The sequence below is a fragment of the Manis javanica genome, chromosome 14, assembly GCF_040802235.1.
Source record: "Manis javanica isolate MJ-LG chromosome 14, MJ_LKY, whole genome shotgun sequence".
In the NCBI taxonomy this organism is placed as follows: Eukaryota; Metazoa; Chordata; class Mammalia; order Pholidota; family Manidae; genus Manis; species Manis javanica.
In genome coordinates, this window is record NC_133169.1 from 86,532,998 (window position 1) to 86,547,569 (window position 14,572).

A 14,572-nucleotide genomic window follows, 5' to 3' on the forward strand; every position below is an offset into this window, starting at 1 on the left:
CTCTTTTTCCCCTATTTACTCAGGGCCAGGCTTGTGCCACCAAACTGACTTCTCAAAGATGGGCTGGCCTTGGCCTCCTAAGAGACAAACCTGGCTTTTCCCAATTTTCCCCTTAGTTTCACAGCTTTCTTGTTCCTTCAAAGGTCATGGGGTCAGTGACCTAAGGGTCAATGGTCAGTGTGTGAGGGCTGAGACTCCACAGTTCTGGGCCAGTGTCTGGGCAGTTAATCTCTCTTCTCTGCCCATGTTTGCACCCCCAGGCCTGCCCTGCGATTTTGGCTGAGGTCACAGTCCAATGTGACCCTACTGAAGACTCCTGCACCCTGCCCTCTGTGATACAGGTGAGGAAACCGGGGCCCAGAGACAGGTAGACATTAGGCCAGGCTCCAGACTGGCCACCTTTCATCAGCAACCCTAACTACACTCTTCTCCATGCAGCCATTTCCCAGTCACTGCATGTTTCGTCAATGACTGCCATTAGCTGATCTGCAGTGTGAAAAAGGCAGATCCCTCAGGCAAGGCATAGTTTAATTCCTGGTTTTGCTATTCTGTAACTTTAAACAGGTGTCTGAGTCTGAGGATTAAATAAGCGTATACACAGAAAGCATTTGGTGTGGTGGCAGACACATAGTAAGTGCTCAGAAAAATATCAGTACAATTGTTATTAGTAGTGCCTATTTAGTGCCAGGCTTCAGGCCCAGGGCAGGTAGGAGACTCTCCCTTATCATCAAAGAATTTTCGTGGGTGGTGGTAATGAGGGGAAGGGAGACAAATGACCAAATAAAAGCTATTTTTGTGCAATGAGGTCAGTGTGGCCATAGGAGGGGACAATGAGGGGCTCCAAAGCCAGGTCACAGAGTACAGTTGTTCAGTGCATGCACTGCAAAAAGGCACCTGGCAAAGGGAGCTAGGAAGACTGAAAGAGTCCATGACCTGTGCCAAAAACAGGTACCTGTATCTGCCAAAAGGGGGTAACTTCCTAATTTGCACAAAGCCTGGTGGTGTTCCTGTAAATACGGACCAAACTGAGGCTAGGAGTAGAAGTCAGAGAAAGTTCCCAGTGGAGGTATCACATGCTCTTGGTCATCAGTGAGGAGTTCGTGACATGAGACTGATTGAGGCCTGTCTGGGCAGAGGGAACAGTACACATCAAGTTGTGAAAACTTGAAGGGGAGCTTTTGGGTGTCTGAGGGAACTGCCAGTGTTGGGTGGTGTTGGTGAACAGAGGCCAGGGACTGCCGGGAGGAAAAGAGGGGTTTAGGGAGGCCAGGTCAAGCTAAGGAAGCTAAGGAAGCCAGGTCAAGGAAAGGCAGCACCTTTCCTCAGGGAAAGGACAACATTGGTGCTGATCTCAGTTTCCTTATCTGAAAAATGGGGGTGATACCACTAGGACTTGGGCTGATGTCAAGATAAAAACGAGATAATGTACCCTAGCTATTCAGGATGGTGCCCTGCCAGGGTATGGGCTTCAGAAATGCCACCATGGATATTATAACCAGAATTCAGGGGAGCAGGAGCCAGGGTACTAGACTGACACACTCCTACCCAGAAGACAGGGCAGGTGGGTGCAGGGCCCCTCAGTCCCCCAAAGGTGCTAGAAACCTAAGGAACTTACTAGCTGAATACAAGCTGCTTGCTTGATTAACAATGTGAAACTTAAATACTCCTTTTGAGAGGCAGGGAGAGGGAAGGGAATCATGAAAAGTATGGCTTCACCACTTCTTGTGGAAGGGGACTAGTGTAGGGATGGTCTCCCCCAAGGCCTGAAACCAGCCACCCAACTCTTCCTGGGTGTCCCCCATCCCCCGTTTGTCTCCCTGTTGTGGAGAGATCTATGTGGACGGTTTGCACATGAACCTGTTCGTGTTGCATTTTCCATGAGGACCATTCTGCCCCTCTCCTCTTTGGTTCCTACCCGACCTGGGCTGGACAGGTAAGGGTCTAGGTCTCCCCCCAATTGTAATTTCCAGGGGCAGGGGAAGACTCCGAGATCCGCTTCTTAACTCAGCCAGGTGTATGCCAACACCCTTCCCTGAGAAAGTCACCATTGGGATCACCTGGCTTATCTCCTTTATAGCCTGCAGCTCCTTGGCTTTTACCTTCCTCAGTTGGGGAAGGGGGTGCAGAGATCTCAAAAGAAAAAAAACAGTGGGTATCAATAGTAATTCCTAAGGTGAAACTACTACCCACTCTTCTGCATCGATCTCAGCATGAGGTTCTTTTTGGGTGTGCAGAACCTGATTCTGCACTGACTCTAGACTTGAAGAGCCCTGCAAGATTGAGTTTCATTTCTTGGGTCTCAGTCCTCTGAAGCCTGCTGCTGACCCCTGGGGAACAGACTTTGCCTCATAGTCGGTGCCTCAGCTTTCCCAGAAAAAGCAGATGGAGGTGGGCTAAGTGCTTGGAGATCCTGGAGCATCTAGACCTGGGAGCCCACCTCCTTTTTCCTTCTTTGGTCAGTGCCCAATACAGCACCTGACACTCAAGGTGGGATGCAGAATGTCTGTCTGTAAGCAGTTTAGGGGTGATAATCTGGAGGTGTTCACTTGTCTTAGAACTGTGTTCCCATAGCAAGTACCTTGCTTTTTACTCACATGGTATGTTTGGAGTGGCTTTGAGGAAGGGTGCTGGAGAGGAGAGGTTAAACACCTCCCCTAGGGAGCCATTCCAGACACTTCTCAGCGTTTGTAGAAGAGAGGGCATGTCCATGATGCCTGGGGAGGGGTCACTCCCTGTGACCTGGGAGGTCCAGAGGGGTAGAGAGGCAACACATTCCAGATGAACTCTGCCCTTTGACACCTCCCTCACTCCCCTACCCCCTGACTGGGTCAAGGTTCCAAAGCCAATTTTACAAGGCTTGGAGGGTGGGCGTCAGCAGCTGCTCAGGGGAGACTCAGGCCCCAAGGCTCCCTCCTGCCTAGGAGACAGGCAGGCGGCACAGAGGAGGAGAGGAAGCAGTGAGGTGGGAGCTGGTTTCGCTTCTTTTACCAAGGCCTGGCCTGTGGCTGGAGGCACCCAGGTCCCTGCAGTTAACTCCCTGTTATCTGGGCCCCAATCGATCTGGGGCTGTAAGGTTTAACCCTAGGCAATCCTTCCCCAACCGCCCTGCCCTGCCCTGCCCCTCCCCTGCTAGGGTCTTGGGGCTGTTTTCTCTGCGTTGCAGAGGAAGCACAAACCCAACCCCAGGAATTTTGCAGAATTGGAGAAACTTTCCACAGTCAGCAGTTTGGGATTATATGAGCCTAGGCTCGGTCTATGGGTCCTTGAGGTGGCAGGATGACATCTGAAGCCCTAGGATTAGCTCAAGCTGGGCAGATAGAAGGGTCACTGAGTGAGGGTGACTATATGTGGCCCATATCTGGGCTTTTATTCTCTCAGCCACTGTCCATTGAGCACTGCTGTGTGCCAGGCACTGTTTCAGGCTCCCAGTTCATAGGCCAGTGTTTCAGGGCACCACAGTGTAGTCGCCTTAGCCCCAGGATGCATGGCATGGGCTGGCACCCAAATGTCCTTTCTCAGATCAGTTTCTTCATCTGTGAAATGGGAACAGGAATCCCTGTTTTCTCCTACCGAATCCAGGTCAGCACTCTAGTAAGGGGGGGTGGTCTCTGAACAGGCGTGTAGCTCAAAGAGCCCACAGCTAGGAGTTTCCGGCCCTGTGTGCACCTGAGCTGCGGGGCTGGGCCCCCAAATTCTCCCTACTGGTCCTTGTAGCTTTGCGGCCTATTGAAGAGAGGGGCAGAGGGCCGGCAGAGTTCCCTGCAAGGTGGGTCTCCAAGACCAAGCACCCCTCACAGAACGGGCGAGGTCCTTTTTTAAGTAAAGTTGAGGAAAAACGAGAAGACGACGCACGCTGGGGAGCTGAGCCGGGGCCGGCCTCGTCGGAGCGTGGGGAGCTCGAGGCGCAGTGGCTGCGGCTCCGGCCTTGGAGCCTGCGGCGTCCAAGTGGCCAGAGCCGCGCTGGGCGGGGGGCGGAGGGAGGAGGGAGGGGAGCCGAGGTGGGGGGCGGGGGAGGAGGCGGGCGCGGCGAGTCCGGTCCGGGTTTTGCCGGCAGCCCCCGGGCAGCGTTCAGAGCTCCTGCCCGGGCGGGCGCGCGGCGGCGGCGGCGGCGGCGGCAGAGGCGGCAGCCGGGGCTGGGAGGCAGAGGCGGCGGCGGCGGCGAGAGCAGGCTCCCGAGCCGAGCGGAAAGAGCGGCCGACCCCTGCCCCCCGAAGCCGGGCCCCGCGTCCCAGCCCTGCCCAGCCCGTGCCCGGCCATGCGCGCCGCCCGCTGAGTCCGGGCGCCTCACGCTGCGCCCTCCGCCCGTCGCGCCGCGCTGCGCTCGGGGGTGATTAGTTGCTTTTTGTTGTTTTTTAATTTGGGCGGCGGGGAGGGGGAGGAGGGGCAGGTGCTGCGGGCTCCCCCTCCTCCCCGCCTCGGGCCGGCGGCGGCGGCGGCGTGAGTCCGGCCCCGGCCCCGGCGCGGCGGGCGGCGCGGCTGGAGCGGAGCGCACCGCGGCGGCGGCGCCCGGAGCCGAGCGCGGCTTCCCCGCCTCGCCCCTCCCCCTCGCCTCGCGGCGGCGGCGGCCCGGACGACTCTGAGAGCCGGTAGGTGTCGGGCCGCGGCCCTCCCTCGATCCCCCCCCCGAGGCCGGCCCCCTCCCCTTCCCCGCCTCCCTCCCTCTCCTCCCCCGGGGCCCGGTGCGCGGCCGGGGCCGGAGTTCGCTCCAAGTCGGCGGAAAGTTTGGCGGCGCGGGCTCCCCCGAAGTTCAGGTGCGGAGAGCCGGGGACGGGGAAGGAGGGGTCCGTGTTTGGGAGGGGTTGGGGCCGCCCTCCGCCGGAGCCCCGGAGCCCGGGAGGCCGGGAGACCCAGCGCCGGTGATCGCTCGGTGGCCGCCGCTGTACCCAAGCCTCCCCAAGCCGCAGTCGGCTCGGTCGCAGATCACTGAGTTCAGACAAAAAGAAGGGTTTTAGGGTCGGGCACGGCGGGCTGGGCGCCGTAGGTCGGAGCCGAGGCTCTCCCCGCAGGGTACCGTCCCCTCCCCAAGTGCTCGAGCCGGAGGGTGCTGGGAGCGGCGGGAGCCCGGGTCCTCACCTCTGGGTGCTGGGCGGGCGCTCCCCCTGCGGGGGCGGCTGACCGGAGATCTGCGGCGCGCATTTCCCCATGAGACCCCGCTCGCAGCCCTGTGTTTTGGGGGCGACGGTAACCGCCCTGAGCGCCCTGGATCACGCATGGCTGAGTCTCCCCCTCTACTTGGAGGGGGCGGGCCACTTTTGTGTTTCCCCTCCGGCTCCTCGCCCCCGCTGCCCGCGGGGTGCCTGGTAGTCTGATCTAGTTTGACCTTTTTTCTCTGTCAAAGTGTCACCCCCTCCTCACCACCACCTTTCCCCACAGCTGCCCTCTCTTCCTCCCCAGCCTTGGGGAGTCTTTCAGGCTGTCTCCCGAGCCCCGCGTGGCCAAGAAGCGTGCAAAGCCAGGAAGGGAGAATTGGGGGTGTTCCTCTAGCTGCGGAGTGTGGGAGGTGGGTGTCCCAGGAGCCTGCCTAGATGCTCAGGCCCCAGATTTACCCAAGAAGTTCGGCCCCGAGTCCCCCCTCCCCTCTGCTTCCCTAGGGCGAGGGGCTGAACCTGCGACGAGAAGAATGTGTTAATTTTCTTGCTGGGGGAAGTTGTCCTCGCCCGGAATGGGCTGCTTTCCGGCGGGGTGCGCCTGGCTTTGTTTATTTGTAGAATCGACAGAAAGTGACCCCAGTTTTTAAACGGGGGGCCGCCCCTGGAACCTGTCAGAAGAGCTGAAGCGCCCAATGAGGGAGCAAGACCGCTAACACTCCTCTTCAGGAATCAGAGGGGATGCGTGAAATTGGGCTGGTGCCATGGGCTGCAGGGAGGCACCAGTAGATTTGGGGGGTTCTGTAGGGATTCCTCCCGAAAGACTCGCCCCTTCCTCTTGTCTCCTGCAACGGGGGTCTGAGGGTTGGCAGCCGCACCCTACTTTGCCCTATGGACCCTGGGTGGTCTGAGAGTCGCGTCTGAGGGTTGGGGGTGCTGGGGGGGTGCGGCGAGTCAGCCTCTTGACCTCCACCTTTTCCTGCGCCGCGGGCACTGTTCCGGAGCCCTCGGTTTTGTGGTGGGCCCAGCCTGCCTCCCCCACCCCCGTTTGCTCAGGAAGCACTGGGGAAGGGGGCGTGTATGATCGTTCGGCCCTCGCCCCCGCTGGAGCCGCCCTGGGCGGCTGGCAAACAGAGTCCCTTTCAAGTTTTCCGCTGGGGCCGCCTGGCGGGGGGCTGCGTGCGCGGTCGCTGCGGACTGTTTGGAGCGCTATTTGAACGCCCGGCGCCACCTCAGCTGCCCCGGGCTGCGAGTGGTGCGGGGGGAATCGGGGGGGTTCCGTCCGTGCCACGGAGAGCATTTAAATTAGTCGTTTTTAGGGGGTGTGCTGGCCTAAGCTTGACCTGATTCCTTCCCTAAAGACCCCAGTATCCTGGGTTACACCCGCCGCAGGAAATCCTGCAACTGGGGCCTGCAGCCAGCCGCCTCCCAAACCCTTTTTGAGATCAATGCGGGAAGATTGAGGCCGGTGCTACCTACTACCACGTCGTGTTGATTTAGCAGTTTCCCTGGATGGTACTCAACCAAGAGTTGTGGGGGCTCGCGGTAGTGGCCTGCTTTGCAGCTGTCACCCCCGTCCCAGAACGGAAATTGTCCTCTCTCCTTGGAGAGGAGGGAGAGAGGGTGATTTTGTTGTCCTGGGAAAGGGTGGGAGCAGCTGAGGGAGGCTGACCTCTGAGTTTTCAGTTAGCCCTGGGGAGCTTTGTGGAAGCAACCCCACCCGAGTCTTGGCAGGAGCTGGGATTCTCCCAGGGAAGCCCCTGTCTACCTTGTGCTCTTCTCCTATGCCATCTCCCTTTCCAGGGGGTGGGGGGGGGCAGGCAGAGGTTCCTCTGCAGAAGACAGACCCGTGTCCAGTTCGTTGTCCATTGGCGCCTTATTTATGTGTGTATTTGGGCCCCAGCTGTTTTCCTGGCTCAGCAGGTGACCCTGGCTGGGGCCTCCTATCTCTCCCCCAGCAGGGCCTGTTGACTTACCCCTGGGCCAGCGGCCTAGTCTTTATCACGTGAGGCCTGGAATGTCCACCCGACGGGGCTGGGCTGGATGGGAGGAGGGGAGGACTCTGCATTCAGGGCCCAGGCCTGCACACGCCTGTGTTCTATGGGCTCCCACTGTGACCCCCAACTCTTGCTGCCTCTTTCCAGCTTTTTGCTTGTCTTCCATCCTTTGGCAAATGTGAAACTGAGGTGTGTGGGGAACAGAGTTATATCTGGATAAAGAACCAAGTCTCAGAATTAAATATCCCACCTTCTTTAGGACCCCACCTAGTTATTTTATGCAGGGATGCAATGGAGATGGGGGTCCCCATGGGAGGGAGAGGGCTGGGCTGAGGTCAGCAAACTTTCCAGGGTGCAGGTTAGAGTGGAGAATGGGGGTGGATACTGATGCTCCAGATCCAGGCGTGCTTTCCTAGAACCCCCTGTCTGGTGGGGTGATCATTAAGGCAGAATTCCCAAGCAGGGTGTTCTGGAGCATGCCTTGATTGGCCAAGGATGGGGCAGGCTCACTTAACTGTGATTAATCTTATTATTGCCCACTCTTTGTCTGTAATTCGCTTATTCACTCATTGGCCCAATACGCATTTATTGAGCATCTACTGTGTGTCAAGCCCCAACCTGGGAGTGCAGAAATGAATCACTGACTCTGTCCCTGTCGAGGAGGCTGGTCCCCGACAGAAGCTCCGCCCTCTTTCCCAGTTCCCTGGGGCTCTGATTGGGGCTTCCCCATTTTTTTTTTTTATCTGGGCTCCCTTAACCCCACCATCTACCCTGTCCTATCGCAGTGGGTGGGTGTGTGTATGTGTGCAATGTGTGCATGCGTGTAGTGTCCTTGATTAAGTGTATTAATAGTTAAACTCACTCATAGCTGGAACTCACCAGACCACAAAAAGCCTCCCCAGTTACTCACGCGCTGCTGCCCAACAAGAATATCCCACTCAAGTTTTTTTTTTTTTCTCTTACTTCCCCCTTTATTCCCCCCAGCTCAGAGCCCCACCTCCCAGGCTGTGGGCAATGAGAAAGGACTGCCCCCTCAAAGACCCAGAAATCTCCACCAACCCCCTAAAACCAAAGGCACTGTCAGTTGCTAGATGAGGGTGTGTGGGTCTAGTCTCAGATGTGTGGTGGGATGGGGAAATCTGGGTGGTGTGTGTGTTTATGATTCAGAATGTGTATCTGTGAGTGTGTGTTGAATGTGTGTCAGAGCCTAAGCATGTGTATATTTGTGAATCAGGGCATGTATATCTGTGGACCTGGGAGTTGTGTGTGTCTGCCATGCATATGTACGTGTGTGTGTGAATCTGAGAGTATATATCTGAAAGTTGGATTTGTCCCTGTGAATCTGGGAATGTGTATATTCTCAGTTGTGTGTGCTTAGAATTTTGGAGTAGTCTGTGTCTGTTTCCTGTATGTTTGTAAGTCTGGGAGTATCTGACTCCTTGAGTGATGGATCTGAATTGGGAAAGTGTGTGTGAATCTGGAAGTGGGCATATCTGAGCTGTGTGGACAGTGGTCTGCATCTCTTTGGTGGCTGGTGGATGCATTCCTTTCCTTTTCTGTCTGTCTGCCAGTTTGTCTTTCTGAATCTCTCCCTCCTGAGTGTGAGTGTGGTAGCATCGAACCTCTCCCCCCCACCCCATCCTTCCCTTCCCCTGCCCTCCCTGGCAGTAACTGGGCAGCCTCCCCGTCTGCCTGCCTGCTGGGAGTTTGGAAGCGGTGGAGGGAGACAGGCTGGGGCCGGGGTGACAGCGCGTATCCACGGCGATGGCAGCCTGTGATTATGGGAATAAAAGGATTTTAAGGTCATGGGTGTATTTTTTTTGTTGCTGTTTTGTTTTCTCCCCACCTTTGGTGGATGGAGCCAGTGGCAGCAAAAGGCCAGAGCTGTGTGTCTGCAGTTGGGAGTCTGTCCCCATGCAAGTGAACATGGATATATGGGGCTTTCCTGGGAGCACGAGCACGTGTGTTTATATGCATGAGCAGTCTGTGAGAGCCTGTGTACCTATCTGCCTGGTCCCCATTCAAGAGTCCACAGGGCTGTGCCTTGGGGGAAAATTCCGGGGAAACTTCTTGCTTCTGGGTGTTACATATTACAAGGAGCTGGAACGCTACAGTTCTCTGTGCTGAAGTTCTCTGTGTGTGGCCCCAATCCTTGCCTACCCATCCTCCCCCGATAGGGGGGTGTCTCTAGCCAGAGACTGGCTGGGCCCAGTCACCTAGGCCAGGCCACTTCTGGGGTGTCAGTGCCCCTGGCCCTGCTCCAGCCCCTGTAATTGCATTCTGCCGCCTAATCCCCCGCCAGCTCAATTAGATCGCAAATTCTTCTTCATTTCCTGCCTCTGATGCCGGCCTCCCTCTGGGCTCACAGAGCCTGGGAGGGAGGGAGAGGATCCTGCCCCCCTTCCACCAGAACTGGGGTGTGTGTGATTAGTTTCTGGCACACTGGCCCTGCCTGCCGTGCAAGTTGGAACCCTGGGGGCCAACAGGACAGGGCCTGGCTGGCCCTTTTTGGACCAGCCTTAGTCTCCCCACACTGGGGGAAGGGGTTTGTGTTACCTGGTCCATGGGCTTTGGGTAGAACAGCCAGAGCACTGGCCAGACCCCTAAGCAGTGCCATTACCTCTGACCCCCCAAGACTCCGCCCAATTCCTGCATCCACAGCAGTTTCTGGCCACCCCCTGTTGTGGCCTTGTTTTTGACCTGTTCATGGTGTCTGTTCTGAGGGTCGGTAGGACCCCTCTGTTCCTTGACCTCACCTAGACAGGTGTGTTTGATCACTGGCTCTGGAGTCAGACCTGGCTCCAAATCCTGGTTATGTCACTCTAGCTGGATATGTGACCTTTGGGTAACTTGTGTTCTCTCTATGACCCTCAGTTTCCTTATCCCTGAAATGTGATAATAAGAGTGCTTGCCTCACCACGCCATTTTCAGATGGACACAGGGGTAGTTGTGCAGTGCCCAACACCAGTGGCTAACCCATAATCAACATTCAACAAAAGTTGGCTTTTATGGTGACAAGGACGTCATGTCCCCCAGTGAAAAGGAAGAAAAGAACTCATAGCTCACGACTTAGCATTTCTGTCTCCATTCTGCTAATGACCAGGTGTGTGACCTTGGGTGCATCACTTTGTCTCTTCAGGTTTCTCTTCCGCATCTGTAAAATGGGACTGATAATAGGCCTAACCTCACAGGATGCATGGGAGGGTTATCTGCATGCAGATGCGTGGCCCCAGCCGCCCCAGCAGGTTTTCAATATATTACTCCCTCTTTCTTTCTTCACATGGAGCCTGGGATGGGGTGGGGCTGGTGAAGACACAGGCTCTGGAACAAGGGGACTGGCCAAGGTCATGAGGCTGGGAATGCAGCCTGTGTGGGGTGGGAAGGCTGGGGAATGACCTGCTGGCTGGCTTGCTCCGTCTACTCTGGCTCAACTGAGCTGTGAGGCATGGCCTTTCCTCCCTGCTGGTGTCTGAAAAGTGGTAGCTTGGCGGGTTTTTTCTATGGAGGGGAAGCTGGATGTCTACCCCCTCCTTCCCCAGGAGGTGCCGGTGGCAGTTGCTGTGCTGACAGGCCTCCTGGCCTCGCTAGGGTGGCTGGCTGCGCACAGATCAGCCAGAGGGAAGAGGGAAGCACAGAGGTCCCCTGCCATCACTGATCCCCACAACCCCTCCCACCCTCAGCCGTCCTCCTTGTGGATGGGAACAGAAAGGAGAGCTGGGGAGACTGGCTCTGCTAGAGGTGGGGTGGGATGCGGGGGCTGGACGGGGCAGCAGGGGGGAGATATGGTGAGGACAGCCCTCCGCTTCAGGGTCCCTGGATCTCTCCAGTGGTTCTCCCTATTTCTATGACCTCTGTCACTTACTGGCCGAGGCTCTTTAATATTGCCTAGCCCTGGGAGCCAGCCCCCTGCCCCAGCCTACATGGCCCCCTTGGTCTGATGCACACCCTCACCTCTACTTGTCCGCACCCTCCATCTCACGCCACGCACCTCTCCCCGTCTCTGACATCTTCCTGCCCCTCTCCTCCATTTTCCTCTTTGCTGGCCTCCTGCTTCCCAGTGGAACAGAAACCTCAGCAACTGGTCCGCCTGCCTGTGCCCCATCCAGCCCTTCCTGCACCCTTCCCTGCCCCGCCCAGCTGCGCTGGCCATGAGAGCTGGTTTTATTTATTTTTCTGTTTGTTTGGGAAGAGGGCAGTGGCAGTTCTGGGCCCTGGCTGTTGTGCTCTGCCGAGAGCAGCGGGCAGGCGGGCCATGCCGGCCTCCCAGGAATGTGGCTGGGACGCCCCGCACTATATTTACTCCCCTCCAGCTGCCGGCCCCAGCAGGACAGAGCCAGGCCTGCCTGGTGGCCCCTGGGGAGCCCTGTATCCACCCTTCCCTGCCCAGTAGACCCCACACAGCCCTCGGGCCCACCATTCCCTCCCTTCTCCGTGACCTCCTCTGACCTCCTCGGACTTGGCCAGCCTGTGAGCAGGAGGAACGCTCCTGTGCCACGCCGGTTCAGGCATAAAGAGGGCTCTAGAGCCTGACTTGCGCAGCGCGGCGCCTGGCAGCCCCACAGCCCCAGCAGAGCCTAGCCTAGGTGTGTGATCTGATCTGGCGGCCAGCTGTGACCGGCTCTGTTGCTTAGGTCTGTGGCAGGCCTGGGGTGGGCTGGGGGCCTGAGCCGGCTTGAGCAGCTGCGTTCCCTGCTCTGCTGTCCCCCGCCCCCATAAATTGCTCTCTGCTGGACCTCCCAGGTCCCTTCCACAGACCCACTACATGTGCACACCTAAGTGCTTGCACACACATATGCACCACACATGAACACATGGGAGCAGACCGTCCTCGGAGGCAGGGCCATGCCTCCTGTCATTGATTCCATCATTCACCAGATGTTTATGGGGTTTTTTGAGCCTGCTCCTGCCAGCCTTGCAATGGGATATGGCAGTGGTTCCTCCCCGTACCCACAGTGCCTGGCACCAGCTAAGTGTTTGAAGAGTGTGGCTGCTGCTCTAATCAATTGCTGTGCACAGATTATTACTGTATTAGTAATATGTCCTAACAGTGGTAATGACATTGGCCAACCCATCCTAAGCCCTTACTGAGGGCAAGCTCTTTAAAGGCTTTCTAGCCTTCACTTTACTCCTCACAGTAGCTCAATGACCTGGGTGCTGTTAGCATCCCTGTCTAGAGATAAGGAAACTAAGGCAGGAGAGTTTAGGACTTGCCCTAGGACTTCCCACTGACAAGTGGGACTGAGTCCTAGCAGAGCCCTTGATTGGCTGTGAACACCAATAGCACATTCAGGGTTGGTCTGCACGTGGTGTTGCCTGCATCTTCCACACGGCTCGGCACAGAGCTGGGACTCCCTAAAGTGCTCTCTGAATACAAGTCTTGCTCTCTTTCCTTCTTGAGGCCCCCATACCCTTGGCAAGGGTCCCGGCATGTGGTGGGGAGTTGTGCTAATTGGCTAATTGGGTGAATGAAAGAATGAATGAATGAATGAATGAATGACCAGATGATTGGCTGTGGGAATGAGTGCTGTCAAGGGCACTGAGTGCTTGTGCTGGTGATCAGACTGGTATGTGGAGATTGGCCCTGTAGAGGATTCCAGAAAGTGAGGTAGGGGACAGTGCTGAGGCCTAAGGTCAGGTCATATCTTCTCTCTGGACCAGTTTTTCTCTCTATCAAATGGGCTTGAGAGTTTTGCCCTGGCTGGCTGCCAGCTGGCCTAGGCTGGGGCTGGCCTGGGAGCCTGAGGTAAGGGGACTGGTGGGAAGGAGGAAGCAGTGGGTGGTGAAGACAGGAAGATGAAGCGTGGAGCTTGGCTTGGAACCTGAGAAGCAGGGAGACCAGCCCTAACCCGAGGCCTGTCCTGCCTCTAAGCTGCAGAGTTGGGGTGCAGGCTCACAAACCCCTAGCTGCACTGTGGTGAGAGCTGGGCTTCCTGACATCTGCCGCCTGCAGCACCAGTGGCTGTGTGTGCCACAAGGAGCTGGCCTGCTGTCCAGGACTAGACCATCTCTATCCCCAGGCCCATAATCACCCTCCACCTACCACCTCACGTCCAGTTCCGGTTGACCCTGATGGAAGAGACCCAGCCCCTCTCCTGCCTGACCCACCTCCCCCAAAGCTAGATAGGAAATGGGTTAGCTGGGCCCACAGCAGCAGGCAAGGACGGGCTTGGCCCCCTTTTTTCCCAGGAGTGTCAGATCTTGGTGGCCTAGAATTTTTAGCCAAAACAGTCTAGAATCATAGGATGCTTAGAGCAGAGGGATTCTCATCAGGATTCTTGTTGGGCTGGGACTCGACAGAACCGTGGGCTTTCCTGCTGGAGGAAGCTTGAATGGTCATGTTTCAAATCTTATTTGATGCTAGGGGACAGTGAGGATCTGAGGGGAGGGGCTTCCCTGCGGTGCCTTCAAGTGACAGGAGTATGTACCTGCCTCTGGTCTACCCCTTTGGGAGTGGGTGGTGGGCTGGTGGGCCCAGTCAGGCAGCAAGGGGCTGAGGCTGGCCTGCAGGCCCGGGAGGGGTCCTCACGGTGCTGCCCACGCTTCCTGAGGCACCAGTGTGAGGAGGAAATGCAGGCTGTTGCTTCCAGCGACAGCCGGCAGGGCTGGGCAGCTTCCCAGCTCCCCTTCTGATTCATGGCCGCCTGCAGCTCCCCCCTCCCTTGGGGGCCTCAGCAGCCCCATCTGTGCAATGGGGAGAGGAGGCTCTATCCCACAGTCCAGTGTCACAAAGACAGTACAGATGGGGTTCTTTTCAAGACCACTGTTAGGCTGTAGGAGAGTAATCCAGAATGGCCGGCTGGGCATTTGGACTCAAAGCACTGAGAAGTCCTGCTTGGAGTCGCCTGATGCCTGCAGGAGCCTGGGGGTGCTGAATTGGCTCCTGCGGCAGAAAGTGTGGTGGGCAGTAAAAGGGTAGAGAAGGGACTTGTGGTCACTCTCCTTTAGGAAGAACACTAGATGGCAGCCCCAACTCATGGGATTCTTTACTGACCTCAGTTTACCCATCTGCCAAATGGAAGGTGGTGTCCATGAGGTCTCATTCAGAGTCTACTCAACTCAGTGTCTACTCTGTGGCTGGCTATGTGCTGAATGCTTGGGGTGCCCAGGCAAGTGGCAGAGCAGCAGGCAGGAGGGCTGCTCCTTGGCTGCAGCCATGGGGTGGAGTGTGATTTCACAGAGGGGTGAGTCTGGAGGAGTGAGGTAGGGGGCAGATGAGGAGCCAGCCCTCAAGGCACGGCCCTCGGAGTATCCCAGCCATTCTCAGGAAGTGGTTCCTCCACTAGGCTCCTGGGAGGGAGGCAAGGCGAGCAGGAAGGGGTGTAGTTGGGGGTACATGAGGCCCCCCAGCTAGCCGGAGTGGAGCTTCCCAGGCTGGCAGCTGGGAGAGTGTGCCCCTCACACCGCTGGAGGGCTGGAATGCACCCCCCCTGCTCTGAGGCTGGGCCATAGTCCAGATTTCAAAGCCTTCCCCAGGGGCCTCGTGGTGCC

At 57.2% G+C, this 14,572-nt stretch overlaps 1 protein-coding gene across 4 annotated transcripts in view; it reads left to right on the forward strand.

Moving 5' to 3' along the window:
• The first annotated feature begins 319 nt into the window (after window positions 1-319).
• CXXC5 (CXXC finger protein 5) overlaps window positions 320-14,572 on the forward strand; it is a 37,020-nt gene continuing 22,767 nt past the window's right edge. The window contains exon 1 of one of the 4 annotated variants that reach the window (XM_073221772.1): window positions 320-341. The gene's annotated coding sequence lies outside the window, so the exon portion shown is untranslated. Of the gene's footprint in view, window positions 342-4,125; window positions 4,328-4,446; window positions 4,587-4,612; window positions 4,752-14,572 lie in introns of those variants that run through there. The other 3 variants (XM_073221773.1, XM_037016244.2, XM_017656472.3) reach the window with 3 other exon arrangements.